The sequence below is a fragment of the Caenorhabditis remanei genome, chromosome X, assembly GCF_010183535.1.
Source record: "Caenorhabditis remanei strain PX506 chromosome X, whole genome shotgun sequence".
NCBI classification, from domain to species: Eukaryota; Metazoa; Nematoda; class Chromadorea; order Rhabditida; family Rhabditidae; genus Caenorhabditis; species Caenorhabditis remanei.
Genome location: NC_071333.1, coordinates 13,022,991 through 13,029,752, shown reverse-complemented (window position 1 = coordinate 13,029,752; position 6,762 = coordinate 13,022,991).

Genomic DNA, 6,762 nt, shown 5'->3' with positions numbered 1-6,762 from the left:
AGAGTAAAGTTGAAATGAACTGGAGGAAAAGAAAATAAGACCAAAAAACGGGCTACTGGAATAATTTTCAGTTATGGAACAATAGAATCCATTTCAGTTGTTATGACTAAACGCCCAAAAATGAGAAACAGAAGAAAAAAGCTCGGTGAGCCACAAAAGTCCGTCTCAAATTTTTTGGCCAAACAATTCAAACCAAACCCCTTTTCGGCTTTGGCAACGATCCATTATTCAAGAGGAGCATCCATCGTCTTGAAAATTTTCGAGCGCATATTACAAAAAATCATGCAGTCATCCATCGAGGCGTGATGAATTTCTCCTGACATAACACATATCTTGGCGGGGATGATAAATCGAGTTTTGGTCACGAGAGCTTGAGGTGACAAAGTGGGGAACAAAAAAAAGTCGAAGAATGAGGAAAACAGGGATATGTTGAGATAACTCTGACATGTACATAATTAGTGATGCTGACTATGAGGGCAACATTTTCATTCATAGTTACTTTTAAATTTCTCGTTGATTCAATAGTTGTGCTGTTATTTTTTTGCAGTAGACTCTTGAAAGTCATGCACAATTAATCGCCACACTCTGAACAGAAAGAGAACAATGAAATATTGGAACTCAGTCAGGTGAAAGAAGAGTGGAACAAGTAAAAAAAACGGAACCAATAACATAACATTCACGGCGATCTTAGACTGAATAACTGCTAGGTGGAGAGAAAAAAGAAACAAATGAAAAAAGAAAAAGGGTTTTCCCCATTTTCCCAAAGTGTCCCGGAAACCACTTGGTAGTTTCTTATAGGAAATTGAGAAAGTTTTAGAAAGTTTTTCATTCAGAAAATGAGAATTCACGTTTTTTCCGGTTTGAAAACTATGCAAATCATGTCTTGCTCACCGGTAGTCATGCAATTCGTGAATCCAGAAACTCTTGAAACACTGAAAAGTATTCATTAAAAAAATGAGTAACTAAACGATTGGAAAAAACATCAGTAAGAAAAAAATTAATGTGGAACACAAATGTCCTCAAAAGAAAAGAATTTACAAATCTTTAATTTTTGAATTTTTCCTTAATAACACTTCGTTTTTTCCGCAGCACACGTCTATGGAAAACGCAAAAATCCTAGAACAAAAAACTGAACAAAGTATATATAGACTGTGATCAACGGATAGTGAACAAACGAACTTTTGTAAATGATAGGTAAGAAATGAGGAAAGAGAAAAAAAGAAAAACGAGAGGAATTTTCCCGCCACCTCTGTCTCTCTCTCAACTCCTTCGACCAACACTGAGAAATTTGTCGCGTTTTTCGTTTTCGTTCTTTTTCACTATGGTCGACTGCTCATTTCCATGCGATCAGTGTCAGTTCATCTATTTTCTTGCCCAGTTTTTCCATCATCTTTTTTCTTTCTCCCTCTTGCTCTCAACTGTTTCTAATTGTAATTGGGTGTTTGGACGGGGAGGGAGGCAAGATAGAAGACTCATCTCATCAGCTGTCGTCCGACTGCAATTTATTTTGGTGATGCAGTGGTTTGTCGGCAGGAGAACCCACTGACGGATCGCTGATAATTTCGATTGGATTGATTGGAGTTGGAAGAACAAATGAGAAGAAATGAAAAAAGTTAAAAGAACAAGGGAGAGAAGATTGAAAGACTAATTTTTTCATGATCTTGATCAGAAATGAAGACGGAATAGATGAAAGTACACTGCAGACAGAACTCGTGAGGCTTATGTAATTATCAGATGATATTCATGAATGAAGCACTAAAGTTCATTGAATCTATGCTCATTACTCTGATAATGTCACATCTCGTGGGGTTGTGATCAATCAAACCGATTACTGTAGTCTCATATGAGAATTGTTGATGACGTATATAGAGAAAAACTTGTTCTATCAGAAAGCTACCCACCAAAAAGGAAAATTTCAAAGTCCTGGTAAGTTGGAACGTTGAAAAACTATTTCTCTGCATTATTGCAGACATCGTCATCTAAAAAAACTTTACACGTGATGATACGACTAAAAACAAAAAACTTCTAGGGATGCACAAGGTACTTCAAGAAATAATTCGATTTGGAGAGTATAGAACGGAGTGACAAGTGCCCCCCCCCCATCTAGGTTTAAAAAATGAAGTCGAGTATGGCTGACTCCGTTCTCAATTATAAATTTTTCTATTTCATTTCACACTACAGAAGTGAGATAAATTATTGGCAAAACACTGGGCAAAAACTGGAGATGAAAAATAGATATAAGACAGAAAAGTTCTCGATTTCGCAAAAAAAGAAGAGGAAGGGATGAGTATGAGTTATGAAAAGAAAAATGTTGAGGTGGTGATGTGGAGAGGTGAAGATGGGCGGTTATGAGGATGCGCAAACTCTTCTTTTTTTTCTCCCCTGACGGATAAAAAAGTGGTTGTAGAAAAAGGAAATGAAGAAAAGGAGGGAAAGTTGATATATAATTTATATATCTCATAAGTGCAGCACTCAACATGAGTAATTTAGTGAGAGAAGATGATTGTATATCGAGGGGTTTCTTCGTTTTTCATTCTTTGAAAGATGAAATATCAATTGTGTGCGCTCATAGAGTGAAAGTTCTATATTTGGTTTGGAACTAAACGAAAACTTTTAGAGAACCATAATTTTACTTGATATCCTTTCTAGATTCCCAGCAACATACCATCACTTCCAATTAGCCTGCTTGTTTCTTGACACTTGCTGAATAAATTCATAAGCTAAATCATTTAAAAAGCTTCAAAGAGACGTAAGAATAGAAAGTCCCAACTTTCGAATTCAGCACCGCGGCGTCCAAAAAAAAAGAAGTCGACCACAGCAAAAATTATTGGGAACATTCCCGGAAACGCTTCACTTCACCATTCTATTGTGACGCACCAACACCTTTCTTTTCAAAAACTAACACATAAAAACGGTGGTTGCTCTGAAGCATGCGAATTCCGAGAAAAAAGTTGTGAGCTCAAAAGGTATTCCACGCACTTTTGAAATTCGCTGTTTTTACCTTTTCAACAAGGCCTAATCGAGTGAACGTGAGGAAAAGGAAGTATGTGAAAAATATGAAATACAAGCTTTTTGCTTAGTTGAGTTTGTAAAAATTGAACCTGCAACGTCAAAGAAGAAAGCAAGATTCTTTATATCCAGTTGACTAGATTTCGTCTAGATTCTGAAATCTGAGTCATATTTAGTGTGATGTTTGAACAAAAAACTTCTGATTACGGTTTGGCAACCCAGAACCGATATAGTCTCTTCACTTCAATTTTTGCGTCTACTCCAGAACATTGATCATTCAGGTGTGGGAATATGCATCATAGTTGAAATTAATAGCTGCAAGGGATAAAACACAGAAATTTCCCAATTCTTCTATTAGAATAACGTCATTTCCGAAAAATAGTTTTGAATGAGTAGAAAACCGAAAATCCAAAGTTGACGTTATATTTTTAACGAAAATAAAATGACAAGATCTAGAATGATAAGTACGATTATCAGATTTTGTACGAGGATTGAAAAACTGCACTTTTACGATATTGAAAAAAATTTGAATATTAGAAGGATCATAGTGGTTTTTGAACCCCTAATAATTCCATACTTACTGACAAAGTCTTTGCAGCTGATGAACTCTGTGAAGAACCAATGAACCATAAATATGAAAGAAGAGATGAACGTGGTCGAGTAATTGGGCTGGGTTTTCGAAGAGAAATGCCATTTCATAAAGTGTGAGAAAATTACTGTGATAATAGCGGTATTTCTTTGAATCTTTATAAAAGTTCAAAAGAACACATTGAATGTTTTCTGCTAAACAATTGGTATCATCGTTCGATGTCTCAGCTACAAACTAATTGACAAATAATCACATCCTGAAGTTTTTCTTTTCTAATCAAAGTAACAATACACCAAAAAAGTGAAAGCATGCAAACATCATATGTTGTTTGTTAGTTGTCTGGTAATCAAGAAGAATGAAAATTGAACTTACCTCATTCCATAGTCTTTGCTGATAAGAAAGTTTCAAAAACATTGATCCACATTTCACTGACGTTGATAGAGTTCATGAGGGAATAATGAATAAAAGTGATTGCTTTCTTTCAACTTTTGTTTTATTCTCTAAGAAAAAGAAACATATTGAAACACTCAGAAAAAGAAGGTGGAGAACTTTTGATGTGCAACTGCTCTTTTAAGCCTAGGATCACATTGTTGCACAGAGAGGGACATTTTTCAAAAATTCTAAACACTTGTCGGCTCCACCAAAAAGAAAAAAAGGGGTGGACCTAAATAAGAAGATCAGCTCATACTTATCATAATCTATCATCTTTGTAAGTAGTTGTGCACTGATTTAATTCGAAACCAAAAAGAAAAGTTTGATAGCTGAAAGGAAAAAGAACTGCTCCGTTGAAATCCATGTTGGCAATGTGAGATGTTTGTTTCTTGACGCACATGTATGCATCCGCTAACAGAAGACTGAATGAAAGGCTTGAAAAGATCAGATAACACCCCTTTTTCAATTTCTGCCAACGCCTTCCAAGAATTTTCAAAGTTTTAGAAAAAAGGCGGCGAAACGCTTTTTTCTTCTTCTTTATCTGGAGTTGGGGATTGAAAAAAATCAGGAAGTGTGGGCGCGAATGGGCCAGAAAAAGAGTAGGCAATGCAGAAATTCAGCGAAGGATAAAAACAGAAATTGAACCAATGGTTAATTGGAAATTGGTGCATTTTCTGCCGGTGACAAGTGCTGTCACCTGCAGGGAATGCTAGTTGATAATTGAGTTTTTTCTAGTATTCTTTGAAAATTTTTATGAAATGCAAAGGTGTTTTGATCAGAATTTGATCAAGATTTGAGAAGTTATATTCATTCTGATGAAAAGTAGTAAAATCAGGAAAACAAAATAAGAATTGCAACATCTGTCTTTTTTCTGTATGAAAAGAGCAATCGAGCAGACAAGAATTATGGTTTTTGCTATGTTATACAATTCAAAGAGCGATGAGTGTGAAGTCAAAAATTATATGAAAAAGAGAGGGCATGTGTGTTTATGGGTAGTGCATATGGCCAACACATGACATGCTTGTAGTTTAGAAAAAAAACTATCTCATGAAGTTTTTTGAAACATCAATGGAAACAAAAAACGGTTTTGACTTATTTATGAACAGTTGTGAATTCCATTAGATCAATTGACTTAGAGGGAGACCTTTGAGAATCGGGGGAAAACTCAACTCAACGTTGAACCACAGCTGTTCAAACTGCACTGTCTTTTAGTTGGAAAGCTTGAAAAATTGTGTGTGCAGGTTTTTTTTTCTAAAACTGAAACTATTTATGAAACTTTCAAATTAGTGGTTTCCTGCTAGCTGATACGCTTGAAACTTCAAATACTACTCATTGTTGAGGCGAACTACACCAATAAGACAGCATTTTAAAATTGCAACAATCCCAGACACAATTTCGCTTGACCTTTCGAAGATGTGATGCTATCTATCACAATTAGAAAACTACCCAACCAAGAAATGAGTCAGCTAACAAACCTAAAAAGTGTAAAAACAAAATAGCATGCATTTTTTAAACGTCTTCTTACGCATGTCTTGGCAGCTTTGTCCCAAGTCAATCCAGGTTGCAATCGCTTTGTATGGATCACAAGACGACAAAATATGAAAATGCTCCAATTGACTTTTTTCCTCACCCCCCCCCATGTCAGCTTTCTATCTAAGTTTCCGCTCGAGTGAATGTAAAATTGAAATAAACGACACTTCTACCGGCGACACATAGACACAAACCTACAAGGAACCAATTGAAGAATGAAATTTTTCACACCTTCCCACTTGTCAGATGCTTGTTGAGAAAGACTGAAAGAAGAGTAAAAAATTATGATAATTTCCTGTGGAGGAAGACTGGATATGTTATCTGTTATGTATATTCAGATTATGAGAAAAATTATTATTGCAAAAACAATGGTAATTACCGGAAACAAGATGATTGTTTTGAATGGGATAACAGCATAGCAATCACAGATACCACCATAATATTTATGCTTGAACAATTCGCTAAGGGTTTCTCAGTTCGTTTTCTTCGTGGGAGGTACATGAACTTTTCCTTGTTTTTGTGTCTGAAATCCAAAACTTACTCTTCTGGTACTCCGACGTGTTTGGAATTCACAAATGTGTGGGAGAAAACTTCAAAAAAAGTTAAAAACAAAACTAGAAGACAACTCCAAGTTGTGCTCACAGATAACAGAGTTTTTTTCCAGAAGTGAACAAATTCATGCGTCGAAAGCCTCTGCTACCTCCCATTTCAGATTTTGATCTACTATTGTCAAACAAAATCAAGTTATCCCGTCCCAATTCACAGTTTGGGACAATTTCCGTTAATGTCTTCTTGCTGACCAATGCGAATTATGATTGGTTACTAGGCCGGATCCATAACATCTGCTTTTCCCATTCTGAGCCGATTCTGTCAATTGTCTTTAGCTTCTCTTCCTCCTTTTTCTTTTCCTCACTTTCGTCAGACACCTTATGTATATCCATGATTACACTATTATAAAATTGGCAGAAGGCAATACTTGCGGCATAACGGGAGGTCAATGGAGGGGGATAGAGGGAGACCCCACCCAAAAAGAGTTATAATACGCTTATTCATGGACCGACACCACCTTTGAATGTATATGTATCTCTGACAAATCTCTGAAGCAGAGTTTAGCGTTTTGTGCATTGCTTTTTTATTACTATCGTTACTGAGCAACCAATGTTTTATAGCTCTAAGAGAAAACAGAATACAGTACTTTTTTC